The sequence below is a fragment of the Rhinolophus ferrumequinum genome, chromosome 7 (assembly GCF_004115265.2).
Source record: "Rhinolophus ferrumequinum isolate MPI-CBG mRhiFer1 chromosome 7, mRhiFer1_v1.p, whole genome shotgun sequence".
NCBI lineage: Eukaryota > Metazoa > Chordata > Mammalia > Chiroptera > Rhinolophidae > Rhinolophus > Rhinolophus ferrumequinum.
Genome location: NC_046290.1, coordinates 83,877,124 through 83,898,115, shown reverse-complemented (window position 1 = coordinate 83,898,115; position 20,992 = coordinate 83,877,124). Strand labels below are relative to the sequence as shown.

Here is a 20,992-nt window from a genome sequence, read left to right as displayed (position 1 = left end):
ATACCACAATTTATTTATCCATGTTACCATTATGGAAAATTTGGGACTCTTACAAATAATACTGCTATGTACATTTTTGTCCATTGTTTTGATGCACATGCATATCTAGGAGTTAAATCACTAGGTCTTTGAATAAGTATTTTTCAGGTTTAATACATAGGGTACCAAAAAATGTATACACATTTTAAGAAAGGAAAACTATATTAAAATTGTAATACTCAACATATGTCAATAACAAAAGATGAATACAAGTGACGTTTGACTTCTGCAATTACAAGAGGTGCTCAAAGTGGTTACCATCAGTGTCCAGACACTTCTGATTACGGTGAACTACTGCTTGAGCAACATTGACCAAAGTGTCCACTTGTATACATTTTTTTGGCACCCCTGATACATGCTGCAAAGACGTTTTGCAAAGTGGTAGTAACAATTTATATTTGCACCACAAAAGTACAAAAGGTCCACATTCATACCAACACTTGATACTGAAAATCATTTACAAATTGTCAGCCACTTTGGTCAATGTGTTGTTGTGTTTCACTGAGTTTGGACTTGCGTTTTTCGGATGACTGACAGGTTCTTCACATGTTCATGATTGTTGGCCATTAGGGTAGTTTCTTTTATGAAGCACCTACACAAATTTCTTCCCCCTTTTCCTATTGTATAATCTGTATTTTTCTTGCTTATTTATAAGAGGTCTTTATAGAGTCTGGATGTGTATCCAGCAAGATACATGCATTGAAAACATCTTCTGGCTTAAGTTTTCACTTTATTCATGATGTTTTTTGATATACAGAACTTCTTAATTTTGATGGAGTCCAATTTGTAAATCTTTTTCTTTATGGTCAGTGCTATTATGTTCTGTTTTAAAATATCTTTTCATCCCTCCAGTTCAGAAAGTTGTTCCCACGCTATCTTCTAGAACATTGCTGCTTTACCTTTCACATTTAGATCTACAATTCACCTGGAATTGATGTTTGGGTATGAGGTGAGGCAAGAATCCAATTTTATTTATTTCCATGTATAGATATTTAATTGACCCATCATCATTTATTGGAAAGACTGCCTGCCATTGCCCTACTCTGGGCAGGATTATTATCACAAATCAAATATCCTTTAGGTATGAGCTTGTTTCTGAATTCTGTACAATGTTCCCTTGACTTGTTTCTCTTTTTCTGAATACCGTATTGTTTTATTAATTGTTGACGTATGTCCTGATATCCACTAGTGTAAATCTTTCAAGTTTATTATCTACACAATTGTCATGGCTGTTTTTGATCTTTGGCATTCCCGTATATATTTTAGACTTAACTATTTTATTAACTAACACACACACGCATACACATACATTCTCTTGTACACATAAAATGATAACTATGTAGAAGTGATGGATAAGTTATTTAGCTTGATTGTGCTCTTTTCTCAATGTACAACCATATCAAAACATCAAGTTGTGTCCTTAAATATACACAATTTTTGTATCAAAGTTTTTTGTAGATCAAAGTTATTTCAATAAAGTTGTTTAAAAATTTATTTTATGGCTTCAAACTATGTAAACATACAATATGTGGGCTTCTGCTTGCACTCTTGACAAGGCATGGAAAATGTGAGGTGGATCTCCTTTTGAAATTAAAGACCATGTCTTATTCTCCCCCTAACCACATGTGAATAAATGCAATACATAAAACTCTGCACAAAATAAGTGCCCTCTCTCCCCCAAAATGTTTAATTAACAAATGTATCTTTGTTGAGTGAACTTACGGTGAGACTACCAGGTATTTTAAGCTGGTAAGTCTTTTGACACCTCTACATTATACTTTTAGATATAGTGGTATGGAGGCACTCTCTCTATTCCAGCCCTGAGTAAGGTCACTGCATGCTTAGACACTCTGCCAAGACATGTACTTCTTCCTTCTTAACCACTTCCTTCCCCAATAGCTCAGGCACTCCTTCAGAACCCATCTCTTGGGGCTATCAGATTAAACTGAGCAGGAAAACTGGTAGAAAGGTTAATACGATTGGATCCAAGACTTGGAATGGTTTAAATTCAAGGGTTTAGTTGCTAATTTTAGTCCCAGGGTAGGATATTCAAAGAGTAGACTGTGCCTCTGTTTAAATAATCTTCCTTAATGGTGATGTAAAGTAAAATAAATTAGTTTTAAAATGTCCTGGAGACAGGCAAAAAATTTTTTTTAACGTTTTGGTTTGTGTTCATGCCCACTCAGACTGGGTGTAGGTGAACACAGCCACATAAAGTTGCAAGTTTAGGATAAAAAGAAGACCAATACAATTTTGGGTTTCTTACAAAATGTAAAAAATATGATATAGACCTCCTACTGAGTTCCTCTGAATTAACTTAACCAATTTTTACTTAACCACCGTGGCGCTTTTCTTTCTGTAACTCTTTTCCTGCCTGTTCTCCACCCCTCCACCATCCCTCACCCAGAAAAAAACGTTTAAATATAAGAATCATAATAAAGTTGATTTTAAATCTCTTAACTTGCTTTGATGCTTTAGCCTAAATTCTTTATTTAGGTTCAACATATGATTGCCATCCAGGCATATGGTACAACATTCATTTTGGAATTATAGTCCTAATTTAGTGAAACTCTTTCATACACATAGATCTACATATCATATTTTCTTTTCTGAAGTCACTGAAACTACTCTTCGCAGGACTTCCACTCTCAAAATGTCTTCACTTGGAGGTTTTAATAGACTTTCTGTTTTCCAGCACAGCACCTTGTATTAAGCAAAATGTGCTTCCTAAGCCAATAAATAAGAACAATAATTGCCTCCATGTTTATATACAACTCAGACTCCCTCAGTCTTGTGTTCCTCATGCATTTTGCCACTTAAGGCAAAGACAAGGACTTCAGTTTGCTTATATTTATCTATCGCATGCCAAATGATCCTATGCTCTAAAACTCCCTTCCCCTCCCCCCACAAAGCAGGATAAGAAAAGGAGTCTAAGTTATTCTCACTTGATGCCTTTATTTGGTTCTTTCATATTTCTGAGGCTTACTTTGCATCCATAAAATTAAAAATAGAAGTGAAAGTCATCTTGTTTTTCTAATTAAACGCTCACTTCATTAAATTGGATTTCACTGGCAGTACTTAAAGGCATAAACTTCCACTTATTATCACCAGCCTTTATAATTCCTGCAGTCATTACTTTTGTGGCAGATGATTGTGGTTTGTGCTTTTCTGTTGTTGTTGTTTTTTTAAATATATGTCCCTTACTGTTCTTTGGAAAGTGGCCATTGTTAACATGGAGGTTATTCCATACTTCCAAGTTTATGTTTGCCAGATGCTCTAGAATAAATTATTATTCAAAACATATTTGAAGCCTTTATGTTTTCTTCCATAGCTTCACTTTTGTATCCAAAGACCAATGAACTTATAAAAGAATTTTCTCCTTATAAAAAGTAGTCACATGCATATGCAAGACTTCTTCTTTTTTTTTTTTTTTTTTTTGTCTGAACGAGGTCGGACAATTAAGTTTGCAAACTTTCCACCACATATAAAGCTAGAGTCATTAACTTCACAACTCCTGTAGGGTCCCTGGTCACCAAGGTGTCCAAGGCCTAGAGAAGGAAGTGGGAAAGAAATGCAAAGCCACAGGAGAGTATTTTGGGGATCTCTGTGCTCTGGGGGCAAGGCTAAAGGTCAAATTTGCATAGTAGGATTTGGCCTACCTGTACCAATGGTCAATCCAACTTCTGTTATCAAAGAAGTGTCAGGATTTTACAGGAAAAATAAGTTGTTTACTGTGAGATAGTTTTGGTTACTAAAGCTCTATGTCTCTGGCAAAAATAAATGTAGGTTTTGGTAATATTTTTCTTTATCAACAAGCTTTTTTATTGTTATAAGTGCTTATGTTACCACATCATTGTGTCTTCTTAGCAAGTCCCAATAACTTTCACAGAGTCATAGCCAAAGGAGGTAAAAAAAAATACCTAGCCAGTGGGCCTCAGTAGGAGTCAAAGAACATAGGTAGTTGTACCGTGTTTCCCTGAAAATAAGACCTTACCAGAAAATAAGCCCTCGCATGATTTTTCAGGATGACATCCCCTGAATATAAGCCCTAATGCATCTCTTGGAGCAAAAATTAATATAAGACCCAGTAGGTGCTGAGTACAGTCTGAAAGCTCCCAGTTAAGCTCCCAAAGATTAGGTAGTCTGTATATGCAGTCAGGATAGCATCAAGGACCCAAGGGAGATAGCATCATGGCTCACCCAGCAGGGAAGCCATATTAAAAACAGGCAGGAACCCAAGGGCAAGTGAGATGCTCATACCTAAGTAAAAATTATAGCAGAGCCAACATTTTGGAATTGCCTAGTAAAATTCTCAAAAGCAAGTTTGGCTCCTGGGGCAAGCTAAAAGAAAGGCATGCGAACCAATGGAGGCATGGAGAAGGGTGTTTCTGTCACTCACACACACACTGTCTCTTGAACAAAGCAGAATCTTACCCTTAATCTTTATTCCTAGATTCCATCCGTCTTATCATAGGCAAGAGTGATTGACAAATGGCCTGGTTTGGAGAGGGGATGTGAAGTTTAAAAACATAAATGTTATTAAAAATCATTAAAAATATGTGTAACCTAAAGTGAATTCATATGCAGCCACAAAAAATGGCCTCTGACAGGTTAAATGGCTTGAATCTTCAGTTGTTATTGGTGTTGAAAACCAGGGCTAAGTTGTGTCTGCTGCCCAAGGTCACATGGATCCAGACTGAGGAAGATGAGCCATCATTTTGCATAATTGGTAATCTAAGTTTGAAAATACTCCTCCAAGACAAGTTCTTTGTATCTTGGCTCTTTCTGCCTTACTAATCGTACTGGTTGGCAGCAATAAAGTAAAAACCCATGGCTCTTGAGTTTGCCCTTGACAGAGCACTTTGTCAAAATCTCAAGAAAGAATTTTCCACAATCCAAGTATAATTTGAAGTTGAATTGTGTAATCTTTAGTTTCAGAACAAAAAAAATGACATTTAGGATAGGAAGAAAGCATTTTTTTTCCTTATGGAATTAATGTAAAAACAGATTTGGGATTTTAACAAGTGGTGGAGAAAATTGAAGTATTTACCTTCTTTTAAGGTGAGGTAACTTAGAATCAAATTTTGTTGACGTTCAAAAATTTAGCCCTAAGTAGAAAAATAATAGCATATATAGATAAACCTGGAATCATTTAAAGTATATTTTCATATATTTCGAATTTTAATAAAAAATTATGCAGATCATATGGCTGGCTTAATTTTTTATTTAATAGATAGAAAAATGTTGTCCAAATCCTTCATCTTCAAAGTATGGCCTGTAGACTTGTTGCATTAACCATACCTGGGAGCTAATGAGAAATGAAGAATCTTAAATGTTAAGTCCAATCATGAACATATGAATTAGAATGAGTATTTTCACAGATCCCTAGGTGACTCGTGTATACATGAAAGTTTTTGAGGCACTGATCTAAATTAACCATTCACCAAAGTCAGTATCAAATAGGTTTTGGAAAGCCACCTTTCCCTCCAGCAACAGCATATAAAATTGCAAGCAAAGTAAAAATTATGTGTCTTGTGTGAATATAACTTCAAAATGAGTCCCCTAATGCTCCCTTCAAACGTTCTGGAGCCCCCCCTTTTTCTTTACTTCTACATTTCTTTTTCTGAAATACTTCTTAGGGTAATAGCTTCAGTTTTTGCACAGATTCTTTTGTACATGACTTTGGAAACTTGAATAACAGCTATTGCAAGATAACAGAAAGAAGTTAATACTGAGAGGTTTACAGGAGTGAAAAATAAGTAAAAAAGCAAGGCAGAAATACAAAAGAGCAAACATAGCATGGACTAGAGAAATAAATCTCTCTATTATTTATAGTGAAAACAGAGTTATTGTTTATCTACAAAAATGATGCATGCTCATAGTTTTTCAGAGTTGTTGCTAATTTAAAAAATGGCAAAGTTTTAAATAACACATGAAAGTAGGAAGGAAAAAAATAAATATGTCCAGTAACATCATCATGAAGGGATCAACTTTTGTTCTTTTAGTGGCCAAGCATGTCCTTACCCTTCTCTAGGTAATAATAAGACCACCAGTTTTCCTTTAGAGAGACTTCTCCTCTCTACCCCCACCCCATCCAACTCTGAGGCCATAAGCTAAAGGTGTTATCCTGTATTACCTATGGATATAGTGGATATATGGTGGACCAGCACAGGCCTAAGCCAGTAAGAATCTTCCATTCTCCAGATCACACTGTTGATTTGGGTATGGGCAAATGTCCCAAGTTAAGTCAACCAGGTCCAATGAACACAGAGCTTTCAACTGAGTAATCAGAAAAAAAGAGTCTTTCATGGTAGTGCTGAAATGAAGAGGAGAGACAAAAATTGTGGCAGTCATCTTGTCACCAGGAGGGGAGATAATGTTTTGAAAATAGAGCCACCACAGAGAAAATAGACCAGAAACTTGAGAACAGAGAAAAACTGGCTCTTCTTGGCGACCCTGGTAGAAGCACTGAAAAAGATATGCCTGAAAGCAAACCAAAACTCTACATTTTTTAGCTATCTGAGCCAAAAAGTTCCTCTGCTTAAATCACTTAGAACTGAGTTTCTGTTACTTGTATTCAAGGGAAAGATAACTGATACATAATTGTAAAAGTTTGTATATTTCTATGTGTACATTTACATAGCTGGATCTTATTATACATAATTACACATGCAGTTTATTCTTTACCTACTATTTTTATCCTTCTCAACCAAAAAATATGTCATAAGCATCCTTCTGGGTAATTGTATTCAGATCTATATTATTTATTGGATATATAATGTTCTACAATTTTTACCATAATTTACTGAATCAGTTTCACGCTGAGGGACATTTACAGATTGTTTATATATGTTAAAGAAAATCCTCATGCATATACTCTATTAATTGAACCTATACAATGATCGCCTGGGGATAATTTTAGAAGGGAAGTTGTTAGGTCAAAGGTATCTAATTTAAGATATAATACACACTTCCACACTGCTTTCCAGAAATCTATAGAGTTACATTCACACCAATAAGATTTGTACACATCATTGTTGCCCATAGTCACATAAACATTTACTAATTTCACGAGTGAAAAATAATATAGATATATATATATATTTTTTCCATTTCTCTATTAGTGAGAGTGACTGTTTTCCACATGTTTATAAGTCCTTATATTTCTCCTTTTTTTGCATTGCCTGTTTTGGGGATTTTTTTTTAACCCATATTTCTGTTGGATTGGTTGACTATTTCATTGATATGCTAGACTTCTTCATATATTCTTCATAAATAAAGTTCACTGACTCTTTCTCATATATTTGCCAGCTTGTACTTTGGTTTTGGATTTACTTTAAAAGTTTATTTCATGGTACACAAAGTTTACATTATTATGTAACCAAACTTGACAAAACTTAATTACTTATATTGCTTATATTTCTAAGATTATAAAATTGTTCACCCATATTTTCTTCTAGTATTTTATGGTTGCTTTCTTTCCTTTCCTTATCTTTTAAAAATATGTATATAAATATTTGATCCATCTAGAAGTTATTTTTCCACAAGGGATTCAGTTTCTTTTCCCCAAACGTCTAGCCAGTAATTGCAACACGATTTATTGGAAATTCTATTCATATTGTCACAAATTTGAAATGCCATCTTATCATATATTTAACTACCACATATTCTTAAGTCTATTTCTGACTATTTTATTATGTTTCAATTCAGACTGCTTCTGTGCCTCCAGTAGCAGTTCTGTTTTAGATATTGTAATTTATAAATTTTAATATCTAGTAGGATAAGTATTCTTATAGTTATTTCTTTTTAGTCCTTCCAAATTTCCTTGGCAATGGGGTCAGGGTTAGAATATGGTAATATGGATTCGAATATGTAAAACAACTATTCCTAGAAAACGTAGTAGTGGATTTATCTGTTTTTTTAATTAATTTTAGAATAACTTACAAATTCCTGAGAAAATATTGCTTCAATATTAAGTAAAAATACATGGATAGTATGCATGATTTGGAAGACAACGAATGGATGAATAGCCTTAAAATACTGAGTTTTTGTAATCCAAAACATGACATGTATTTTTATTTGTTAAATTATTTTTAGTGTCCTTTAGTATAATTTTAAATCATTTAATTTTAATTATTTAAATTTTAATTTTTTTTCAAATTAAAAAAATTAATATTTCTTCATCAGTTTATTCATATGTTTTTTATTTTCATTTTATGTTTTTATTACTATTTTGAATACAATTTTTCTTACATTATTTTTTTTGCCAAATGTGGATTATCATGATAAGAATATCTTATTTACAATTTGGGGGATACTTAAAAAAATTTTTTTAAGTCAGGAGCAGGTCCTGAATATAATCAAATACCTTTTAGCATCAGTGTGATTTGACTGACTGAAACAAATTAATGTACTTCCTAATATTGAATTAGATACATTCTTGGAATTAATCCCACTTGGTTGTATTACTCTTTTAACGTACTGCTAAATTCTCTCTGCTAATACATCATTCAGAATTTCTGTGAGGAAAAACAGAGGAAAGGGAGGGGGACGGGGAGAGAGAGAGAGAAACTGTTCTATGTTAGTATCACACATACGTTGGTGTCATAAAAGAATTTGAAGAGAATTTCATATTTTATGTTGCTTTGGAACAAATTTAAATCATATTGAAATCATCTGTTTCTTGGAAGAATAAAAAAAAATTACCAAAGACACCTTCTGTGTCAGAAGCTTTTTGGAAAATTTTGACAACATTCACAATTTCTTTCACAATTTGCAGTCTATTTATTTCTTCTTGAAAAACAATCCAAGTTTTAAAAGTGTTTAGTATAAAGTTCTGCAAAGTATTTTCTGGTGATGATTTTTTTCATTATCTGTATCATTCTACTTTTCATTGCTTATTTTTGAATTTGAGTTTTTTTCTCTCTTTTGATTTCCCTCATATTTAGTATTGGTAAATGATTAATATTTGTGTTTGATTTTCTTTCTCCCACAGAAACAAGTCGTGAATTCATTTGTAATTTTTATCATTTGTCTCTCTACAGATTTTTGCTTCTTATATTTAAGAATTTCTTCCTTCTGTTTTTTTAAAGGTTATTTTGGTATTCATTTTTTTTAGCTTAACAAGTATCACCTTATTTACTTGTTTCCATTATTTCTTTTTTAGTAATATAAATTATATGGTTTACATTTTTTTCTCTCACACTTATATTTTAGATATCCTGTAATTGTGATTTTATTGTTTCTTTAACCCAAGTATTATTTAATAAAGCAGTTTTGTTTTATTTCTAATTTTCTTATTTGTTTCTAGCATTGAATGCATTTTGGTCAGAAAATGTTGCCCACAGTATTTCTACTTTTGGGAATATAGTAGTTTTATTGTTTCAAAAAATATGATAAATTCTGTGAATATCTATAGGTCCTTGGGAAAAAGATGCATTTCCTTGTTTCTAGAGTTTAGTATTTGACATATGCATAATTACTAGTACACATTAATTACTAGTACACATATTACTGTTTAAATCTGTTGTATTTAAATTTTGCATTTTTTCATCCGTAAAGAATTGAAAGTGAGGTGTTGCCTTCCATTATCATAGCGTTCTTCGAAATATATATTTTATTATCTGTAATTTTATATTTTATTCATATTCGTTAATAACAAATAAGGAATAATTATAACTTCTCTGTAGATTTTAACCTGCATCAAGTGAAATCAGACTTTCAGTTTGAATTCACCTCTACCTGATATTAGTATAAAGTTTCTTCCACCATTCTGTTTAATTAATAAATCATTATCACATTTACTTGAATCATCAAGCTAACATATTAGATTTTTTATCATACCTATGTCTTTTTCTGCTTTTAATGTTTTGCATCTCCTTTCTTTGTCATTGTCTCCTTTAACATTTGAAAAAATACAGACAATTTGAAGTTCAAATAGCAATTGCAGTTATAGTTTTAAATAATATGTTTAAACCTATGGTTTCAACATACCAATTTTCAATTAAAGTGTATAGCTATTTCTCCTCACTTTGAGAAATTAGAAAACAAACGTTAATTTTGACAATCATAATTTTAGTTTCTAAGTGCTTCCTCTCATCATCATTGCTCCAAACCTAGAAGGGCTGACATACAAATTATTTTATTATTAATTTGTGCCCTGCTTGTACCCCTAAATTAGTGGCCTGAGGAAATACCTATTACCCTGCTAAAAATGGAACCAAGGAAATAGCATTCCATCATAATTGTTCAAGAACACAAATTTTAAAACTTGAATTTCTAGTAGACTACTTGATCCTATTACCTTGAACGACAACAGAGAGACTGTTTCAAAACTGAAAATTGTTAGTACAAATGATCTACTCTTGTTTTGCTCTACTTCACAACCCTCAGTGACTGCAGCCATTATGTTCTAGTTTTCAGTCCCCCTTCTCATTAAAATGCAAAAGAGGAAAATGTATCAGTCTTCCTCCTGTACAAACAACAGAAAAAATATCCACTGGAGGACAATGCTCCACTCCAATTTGACAGTGGAGATCTATCCTATATTGATTAAGCAATTATGCAGCTTGATTCCTTTCTTATTTTTTGAATTATAATATTCTTTATGGCATTATATTAAAAATTAACCCATGGCAGGGGAATCAGGGAGGAGAATGGGAGTGAAGTATATTTTCCCACCCACCCAAATTGTGGCCAACTGGCAGAAAATACAAAACATGTCAGCATGTCACCCAGCTCTGCCTCAGAAGGAAAGTAATAGCCCCCATTCCCATCTAGTCCCCAAACACCAGAATGAATTCTGAGAATCGTACCATTTTTTCTGCAGTTTCACCTTTCTGACTCTGTGTGTGTGTGTGTGTGTGTGTGTGTGTGTGTGTGTGTGTGTGAATCCTCATGCATACATAGATATCTGCTAGAAATGTATTGTGTCAATCCCTGTGTTGACATATAATCAACATTCCCACTCTCTTCTTACATTGAATTTTAGAAAGTGAGCCCTTGCTGTGCCCCATGTCTGTTTTAATCAGCCAAAGAATCAGGATCAGGAGAATCTAACTCTTCTAAGGGATTTCTTTGGGTGGTAGATATGACAAAGAAGCTTCATGGGAACAGAATGATTTAGGAGTCCTAGACTGTTTTTTCTCTCTGCTTTGGAAACTGAAAGGGTTGTTTCCTTTTTCTCGTTTTTTCCTTTACTGTTAAATTGTATTAACAATATATAAAGTATTAGAAATCTTTTGGATCTGATCATGATTTTGGTCTCAAAAATATGTAATCCCCAATGAAGAATATATTAAAAGAGCCAACTTCTTTCCAAAACTGTAGTAATCAGATGTTAGTATATGAATAGCGTTTGGCTTGGCTAGGAAACTTGTCCCTTCACTCCATCTTTTTTTACTTAAGCTATAAACTTTAAGAGTAATTTGTTTCCTTTATCAGTCAGGGTCTTTGCAGAAAAACAGCTGGCACATTCAAATGGGATAATTTGAGGACTGTTTAAAAAGAGACCTTCACAGAAGTGTGAGCAAGATATGGAGAAACCTCAAAGGATGGTGTAGTACTTGGAGAAAATAACACTAGGGACCTGCTCCCACACTAGGTCTCAGAAGGCAAGGGGAGGAAATTGCTACTAGAATAAGGAAAAAAAGACATTGGTGAAAAAGCCCCTGACAAGAGCTGGGGTCTTCAGTTAAGTTACATGGCCAGCCCAAATTAACCTGCAAGGAAGAAGTGGAAATACAGAGGGTGCCATAAAAGAATGTATATACATTTTAACAAAGGAAAAAACTGTATTAAAATTGTAATATTCAATATATACCAATAACCAAAGATGAATACAAGTCATATGTGTACATTTTTTTCGCACCCCCGATATATGCCCAAATCTCACTCTCTTCAATCAGGTCTCCTGCTACTCTCCCATGGTCAACCCTACCAGATCTCATAGGGTAAGGGAGCCCATGATGCTGAGTGTAAGTCAGCTTTCTGGTGTGCAGAGCCTGGCGGAAAGGGTGAAGGGGGCAACTGGAAAAGATCTAGCACATTTCTGTTGAAATCAACCAATATCTAACTACCTTTTAGTATTCCTCATTTCGAAAATTTCATCATCTATATAAACTGGAATCCAAGGAGCATTTTCCCATGAAAATTTAGTCTCTATGTGTAGGAAGTTGTTATGATAAAGTGAAAGTAACTTGACATTTGCTGTCATAAGATTTCAGTACTGATTTCATCGTGTGCTAGTTCTGTAATTTTGAACAAGTCACTTCTGATCCCTAGTACTCAATGGTATCTATCAGAATGGTGATGATAGTTATGTTTTTGTTTTTTTAATTTATACTAGCACAGAATTGTTGTTAGTGTAAAATTATCTAGTGTATATGAAAATACTCTGTGAACTATAATAAATAATAAACTTTAATTATAATTCACTTTGGACAATTTTTTTCTGAAGCCATGATATTTTCAACCTCTTTTCTTCCTTTTAAAAGGAGGTACTATTCTCAAAGTTGTTTGGTTGCTTTACAGTTCAGACATTTATATCTTAAGGAAGTAAATGAGTGCTCAGAGTGTATACAAAGAGTTTCTCCAGGGAATTTTCAATGTCCTTCATCACATCAAGAAAATCTTACAAAGAATGTCATATATTGAGAGACTGCTTTGCTCATTAATTACATACAGTTACTCCAGAGAGAGTCTGGCTTGCCAAGAGTACTGCTGATTTGGATCTAGCTAGGGAAGTAAAGAGATGATGCAACAGGCATTGCATCAAGGTATTGTTTTCCCAGCTCTCTCCTTCTGGATCTCTGAGTGCAATCCATAGGTATCAGGGGATGTAAGCGCTGGGACTAGTCCAGCAACAAGAGAGTATCGTAACTTGGGAGATTTTTAACAAACTTTTCTCAGTAGACAATACAAGTAGACAAAAAAATTACAATAAAACAAAACAAACAACTCCTCAAGGATAGGAAAAAAGAGAGAAACCAAAACAGAAAAATCTATCAATTTTGAAATTTAAAAATACACAAAATAATAATAATAAAATCTAGGCTTAAAAGTACTAAATAAATAAAAATTAAATATAAATGAACTGTATAGTCAAGATAAACTAGAGAAATAAAAACACACCCAAAGAAAGTAGGAGTCAAAAGATTGAAATAGAAATTAATTAATTAGAAAATAAAAACACAATTGAATATATATGTAAAGTCAAATGTTGCTGCTTTGAAAATGCCAATAAAATAAATCAACCTTTGGTAACCTGATCAAGAATTTAAAAAAAACAGCAACATTAGAATGATAACGAAATAAAAATCACAAATTCAAGAATTTTTAAAAAGAGAATACTTTTACACAAAGTAATTCTTTAAATAGAAATGACTGATTTTCATAGAAAATATAAATTAAATAGAGTGCTCAAGAAATTAAAAACGGAATAGACCAGCAGCATAGACAAAGTAGAAATAGTCAAAAGCCAGGACGAGAACATTTCATGAATGTTACAGAATCAGATCAGAAAATTTAAAACATGAGAATACAATAGACCTTCTCTTACAAAGCTAGATGGAAAAACCCTAAATAAAATGACGCCACTTTTTTCATTGAGGTATAATTGACCTACAACATTATATTAGTTTCAGGTGCATAGCATAATGATTCAATATTTGTATAGTGTGAAATAATCACCATAATATATCTAGTTAACATCCAGCACCACATATATAGAAAATATTAGCACTTTTAATGAAGAAATTCATTAAAACAATAATATACATAATGATTAAAACAGTGTAACATAGCATTGCTCTGTATTGGAACAGTAATAGACAAATAGGCCAATGGAACAGTTTAGAGAATCCAGAATCCAGAAATCCATTTATGTGTGTTTATATGAGGGACTATGCAAAAAATGGTGTTGAACAATTGGCTGTTCTTTAAAAATAAATGGTTGAATTCCTACTTCATACAATTTTTGAAATTTCAATTAGAATAACAAGTTAAGCGTATGAGTAAAATAAGATTAAAACAGATTATGACCACAAAAAAGAAATTAAACTAATGTTAGATATTGGAAAATTAATAATGAAATTGATCAAAAGAACAGAATAGATAATCCAAAAACAAATTCATGTGGGGAAATGATGTACTGCCCAATAAAAGGTGTTTGGACAATTAATCATCTATTTTAAATAAAAAATAAAGTTAGATCTTTACTTCATCCCATGACAAATATTTAAAAATTAAGTAAGCTTAAGACAAAACAAACAAAAGAACTTTGAAAGTACTGTAAGAAACAAGATAGAATATATATATTTTATATTCTTGGGATATGGAAGACCTTATTGGAAAAAACACAAAATTCAGAATCCCTGGTGAAAAGACTAAAGTTTTTCTACATAAAACTTATAAAATGGTTTCAGTGTGTCAGTACTGGTGTGATACAAAAGCTCCATTCACACATGTCCCATCCCTCTCACTAATTATGAGAGAAAGCTCTGAACAAAATACAAAAAACAACTACTTCAGGATTCTGAAAAGTAAACCAAAGTAAGTAGATTGTGGAAAGAAGTCAAAACTTTCACAAGTGATTGCACAGGAATGAATTTTTCATTTTTTCTCTAGTCTCTTGTGGTTTTGCTCCAGTAGCAGACCCTGACCTTGGAGTGCTGTGGCAGCATACTGTAAGTGGCTATAACTCCAAGAAATACCTGGTATTTCTGGCCAATGAAATGAGGAAAACGAGTCCCCAGAGGCTGGAGAGTGAGAGAGAATCCAGAGGAGAGGTGCATACCCGGATTCTCCGTATGAACCCGCACAAGTCTAAGGCTACTCTCTGAGGCATGGGAGATTTTAACACCCATCTCTTACAAATGATAGAACAATAAGACAAAAACAAAACAAAGCAACAAAACTAAAAACCTGTAAAGATATAGAAGATCTGAACAGCATTATCAATCACCTTGACCTAAGTTATAGAAAACTAGAGAATACACATTTTCTTTCCCAAGTGTTTATAGACCATGTGTGGGGCATATAACACATTTTCATAAAATTAAAAGGGAAAATTATACAAAGTGAATTCTCTGACCATAAAGGAATTGCATTAGAAACCAGCAACAATACTATATGTTAGGAAAATATTAAATATTTGCAAGTGAAATAATAGTCATGAGTTAAAGATGACATCATGGGGATAAACAGGAAATGTTTTGAGTTGTATGACAACAAAAATACAACAAAATTAGTGAGATACTGCTAAAACAGTGGTTAAAGGGAAAAGCTGTTTTAAATTGTTATATTAGAAAGAAGAAAGATCTAAACACAATGACTTAAGTTTCACTGCAAGAAACTAGGAAAAGAAGAGGAAAGTATACTCAAAGTAAGTAGAAAAAAAAATAATAAAGAACAGAAATCAATGAAATGGAAAATGGACAAACTTAGCAAAGAGAAACTTAGCAAAGCCCAAAACTAGCTCTTTGAAAAGATCAAGAAAATTGACAAAATTCTAGCTAGATTAATCAAGGAGATAATGTAAAGCTTCGATATTAGTAATTAAAAAGGGGTTATCAACACCACAGATCTTCAAGAATAAGACAATTCTATGAATAACTTTATGCATAAAAAATTAGAATTTGGAGATGAATAAATAAATTTCCAAAAAGTACATCATACCAAAATTGACTTAAGAAAAAAATATGTTCATATATATATATATACATATATATATACATATATATATATATATATATATATATATATCATTCTACGTCTATTAAAGTGATTTACTTTGTTACCAAAACTTTCCCAAGAAGAAAATGTCCAGGCCTAGATAGTTTCACTGGTGAATTCTATCAAACCCTGGAGGAAGAAATAACACCAATATTATTCAAATATAGAGAGGAAAAAATATAGAGAGGAAGAGGGATCACTGCCCAACTATTTAGTAAAGCCAGTATGTATGGTCAACTGGTTTTTGGCAAAGTTGTTAATGCAATTTAAAGGGAATGTTTTTCTAATAAATATTACTGGATCGAATGGATAGCCTTACGAAAAAAATGAACATCAACACTCACATCACATGATACCTAATATTTAACTCAAAAAGGATCATAGACACAAATAAAATAAACAAAGTGAGAAAATGTTTAGAAGAAAGCATAAGAGAAAATCTTTGCAACCTTAGAGTACAGAGATATCTCTTAGAATACTGAAAGCATGAAGCGTGGGGAAAAAAAATTAAGTTGGACCTCTTCAAAATTGAAAACTTTTTTTATTGAAAGACACCACTAAGAAAACAAAAATGCAAGGCATGGATGATGAAAAACTATTAGCAAAACCAATATCTGGCAAAGGACTTGTATTCAGAATACATAAAGCACTCTTATAACTCAATTATAAAGAGTAAAAACCCAATAAAAAAATGGAAAATTTGAAGAGACACTTTATAAAAGCTATATAAATGGCTAATAAGTACATGAAATGATAATCAATATCATTAGTCATCAGGGAAATGCAACTTAAAAACACAACTATATACTCATTAACATGTCTAAAATTAACAAAACTGACCATCCCAAGTGTTGGAAAGGATGTGGAACAACTGGAACTTTTCATGAATTTGCATATCATCCTTGGGCCAGGCCCATGCTAATCTTCTCTGTATTGTTCCAGTTTTAATGTATGTGCTGCTGAAACGAGCACTGAGCAACCGGAACTGTTAAAGTACTATTGGCAATTATGTAAAGTGGTACAATTACAACAGAAAAGATAACTGCCAAGCAGTGAGCCCATCTACCTGTTCTCATTTACAGTGACACCTTTTTAAAAAGTCCGTATTTACCCTCCAAATTCTCAGATTCTATTACTGCTCCAGTCATGCTTTCTAAATTCTACCACTTCACTTAATCGTCTCTTGCCAAAATGACCAATGATCTTGCCATAGACTGAATGTTTGTGTCCCTCCAAAAATCATGGTGAAATCCTAACCTCCAATGTGATGGTATTAGGAGGTGGGGCCTTGGGGAGGTGATTATGTCATACGTGGGATTAGAGCCCTAAGTAAGGAGGCCTCAGAGGGTTCTCTCACCCCTTTCACCATGTGGAGATACAGCAAGAAGACAGCTATCTATGAACCAGGAAGTGGGCCCTCACCAGACAGAGAATCTATCTGCCTGTGCCTTGATCTTGGACTTCCCTGCTTCCGGACTGGGAGAAATAAATTTCTTATTTGTGTTGTTCATAAGGCCACCCTGTCTACGGTATTCTGTTTTAGCCTGAATGGACTCAGACAGCAATTGACACTGAGAGTGAGGTGCAGCTATAACAAAAGCCTACAAATATGGAAGCAGCTTTGGAACTAGGTAATGGAGTAGAGGCTGGAAGAGGTTTGAGGTGCATGAGAGAAGGAGCCTACACTGCTGTGAACAGACCATTTTGGGTGATTCTCGTGAACAGCTCAGAAGCAGAGGAGGCGAGCTATAGAGAGAGCCCCACTCTTCTTAGAGAATACCTAAGGAATCCAGGAGAGAGTGTCGGTAGAATCATGGACTGTAAAGTACATTCTGATGAGGTCTCATACAAAAATGAAGAACATATTGTTGAAGACTGAAGAGAAGGCAATCCTTGTTATAAAGCGTCAAAGAATTGACTGAACTGTGTTCTAGTGTTTTGTGGAAAGTAGAACCTGCAAGCCAAAACATTGAATATTTAGTTGAGACAATTTCTAAACAAAATGTTGAAGAGTGTGTGTGTGTGGCGGGGGCGGGGCTTGGCTCCTACTGACTGCTTATAGTCAAATGTGAGAAGAGAGAAATGACTTCAAAATGAAATTGTTTAGCACAAAGAAGCAGAAGGAAAGATTTGAAAATTTTGCAGTCTATCCATATTGTAAAAAAATAAGAAAACTTGTTAGGCAGAGAACAGTGAGGGTATGGCCAAGCATCCCTTCGAAAAAGAGATTAGTACGTGTGTACACCATGGATTTAATCAGCCTCCTCAACAGGAAAACTGCCAATTTGATCTAAAGAGAAAGGAGATGGAAAGAATGAAGAAAGACTGTTGGACTTTGGATTTTACAAGACAGAACTCTAGAGCTACTTGACTGCAAATGTGTACTGTTCTTTAAGACAAGGGAGGAATAACCCCGAAGGCAATTTGGGGATCATCAGGACTGCCTCCTTGGTTTCAAAAGGAGAGACCACCTCATTTTCAACAGGCCAGGCTGGCCAATCTTTGGAGGCAAGATCATTACTACTGGGTCCACAAGTTGGGACTTCCCCCCACTATGTCTAGAAGGAAGGACCTTTGCCCCACCTGGGCCTGGAGGGCAGAGCATTAAGCCAAAGAGGATTATACTTGAGTTTTAAGATTTCATGGAATTGACCATATAGTTTGAACGGTTTTGGAAGCTGTTACCCTTCTTTCTTTCCTATTTCTCCCTTTTGGAATGGAAGTGTCTATCCATCCACTCAGGCCTTCTTATAGTTCTCATCAGGCAACAAATGTTCGCCTTAGGACGTTTGCAATTGCTGCTCTACTCTCTGTCTCAAAATCCCCTCCAGGTCTTGACATAGACTCCATTCTCTTTAAACTCTATGTTCATATAGCTCACAAGACACTTCCCTGAGTATTTTGTCTAAATAGAACTCCCAACGCTGTCATCAGTCTTATTCTCCTATCCTGCTTTTTTTTTTCCTTCAAAGAAAAATATTTTGATTCCCCTTCTCATTCCTTCATTGAAAGCCCCCAATAGGTCAGGGATTTTGTGTTTTCCATTTATTGCTGCATTCACAGTGTCTGTGACATGGTAGGTACTCAATAAATACTTGTTTTCTGTTGGCTTAAGATGAGCACTATTCATTTTCTGAAGAGAATGATGTGGTGCTGCCTGATTCTCAAATATTTGTTACCACTTCCTGTTGGGGGATTACACCCTTCCCCGTGGAAGTCACACATGGCTGTGTGACCCTCCCTAGGCAGAAGCTTTAAGAGCCTGCACATGATTCACCATGTCTTCTTTGCCACTCGGCCACACTAACCAGCAGTGTTGTGTTCTACACAGAGGCTTCTCTGTCAGCCTGAGCTCCACAGAAAATGCTGTTGAGCAAAGCTACAGTCGATCATATGGATCTGTAGCATGTGTAGTAAATAAATGTTACTGGGTTAAACCACTGAGATTTGGGGGCTGTTTGTTTCTACAGTATAACCTAGTTTATCCTAACTGGTACGGACACCTAGGCAACCACGGGCAAAGAGAGGGCCCAAGGGTACCTAAAATATATCTGACAAATTACGTAAGTTTGGCTGAGCTGGCTCTTCTTGAACAATCTAGTGCTTTGCCACCACCACATTTTCTTTGAAAAAATAAAAGCCACAAAGAAAGCAGGGGGACATTTATTTTGGCATGATCAGAAGTCATTATTTTATTTCTTCATGTTTTCAGGAAAAAGTATTTCAGGAAAAAGTAATTAAAGTATCTTATGGATTTAGAAACTGTTTCCCAAACATGGCATATCTGAAAATTGAGTAAGAGACTTACAAATAACAGACTCCAAAGCTTTGCCTCTGACCAACTGAATAAGAATCCCTGGGACTGGTGTCTTCAAATATGTATTATTTTTAAAGTTCTCCAACTGATGATGATATAGTTAATCCAAAAACCAGTACTGGAGGTAAACGTCTCTGTACTTATAACCCTAGGAGACATAGGGGAATATACAGAACAGAAAGAGTCACTGTTCCACCCCACTTAAAAACACAGCTAAAAGTATAGCTTCTATAATCCTCACTGAAGTATAACCCTTCAAATTGTCTGGAAAACTTTGTAGAATAACTTGCTAAAGAAGGAAATGCTTGCTTTCGTTTCAATTGTCATTAAATGGAAATGTCTTACTCTATACAAAATTCTTAAGGCAGTATCACTTAGATCTACTCTTGTAGAAACAGCTAGGGCTAAGAATGCCAATATAAACTCAATACAATTGTTTTCTGTTTAGGCATAGTGAGATTGACTTGGATCCAGCAGGAGAATTTCCTTTATTAATACAATATGAGTTAGTTGCTTATATTATTTTATAAACTGTAATTCAGATGAAGTAGTAGCATTTACCAAGAATCCAATAGGAAACACCAGAATTTTATTGTTAGGTGCCAGAAACTGCCAGTGTTGGATATAAAAAAAGAAATTGAACACCATGTGGATATTTCCAAACACAGGCAATATAATGAAGTCTTGCTTCTTACACAAAAAGGCCTTTTATCCTCCCCTATAACTCACCCCAGGATTCCCTCTCTCACAGGGATAAAGAAATGAAAGAAAGAGTTTAGCCTTTCGAACTTTTATTTGACTTTGATGGCAGTATCGAAGCTCTCATAAAATTAAAATAGTGAAGGAGAGGACATTTGTACCAGTACAGGGAGAAAAAACACATTTATCTGACAATGCTCTGAAAGGAAACCAGAAATCTTATACCAATTTGTAATGTATTTGCTTTTAGGAGCAAGAGACAACCGTATTGAACAATTCCTATCCAAAATGAACTGTGTAGTGTAGTGAGGGTCATCAAGCCAGAAGCAATAGCTGGGAGGAGTATGGTTTGCTGGATAGCAAGTATCAGTTCTGCATGTTTGGCAGAAAGTTTTAGCCTCCTCCAGATATACATATAGCATTCATGGAGAAACAGAGATCAACATTTACCATTGCTGACAGATAAAGAGAACTGGTCTACTCCATCTTGGTTTCTTTGCCTTAGTTTTTAGTAATGCAAACACAAATGAGATTTTTCTTTCCCATGATGTAACTAATTACTAGGTAAGTTACTTCAAGTCTTTGTAGCATTACTACAAAGAAAAATAAATTCCTTTCTGGCACCATCTTAAAAGAAGAATTTCAATTGGATTATGTTCTTTTAATCTAGATGAACATAATAATACCTTTTTGTTTTTTAACTAT

The 20,992-nt window shown here is 34.1% G+C and overlaps 1 protein-coding gene and 1 non-coding gene across 2 annotated transcripts in view; both read right to left on the bottom strand.

Annotated features, from left to right (window-relative positions):
• Positions 1–6,267: 6,267 nt before the first annotated feature.
• Positions 6,268–20,992, bottom strand: part of LOC117025251 (zinc finger protein 474-like) — an 84,940-nt gene continuing 70,215 nt past the window's right edge. Inside the window, exon 6 of the mRNA XM_033111091.1 lies at positions 6,268–6,355. The gene's annotated coding sequence lies outside the window, so the exon portion shown is untranslated. The remainder of the gene's footprint in view (positions 6,356–20,992) is intronic.
• Positions 16,637–16,743, bottom strand: LOC117025409 (U6 spliceosomal RNA). The gene has a single exon (XR_004423612.1). It is a non-coding gene; the product is annotated as a U6 spliceosomal RNA (small nuclear RNA).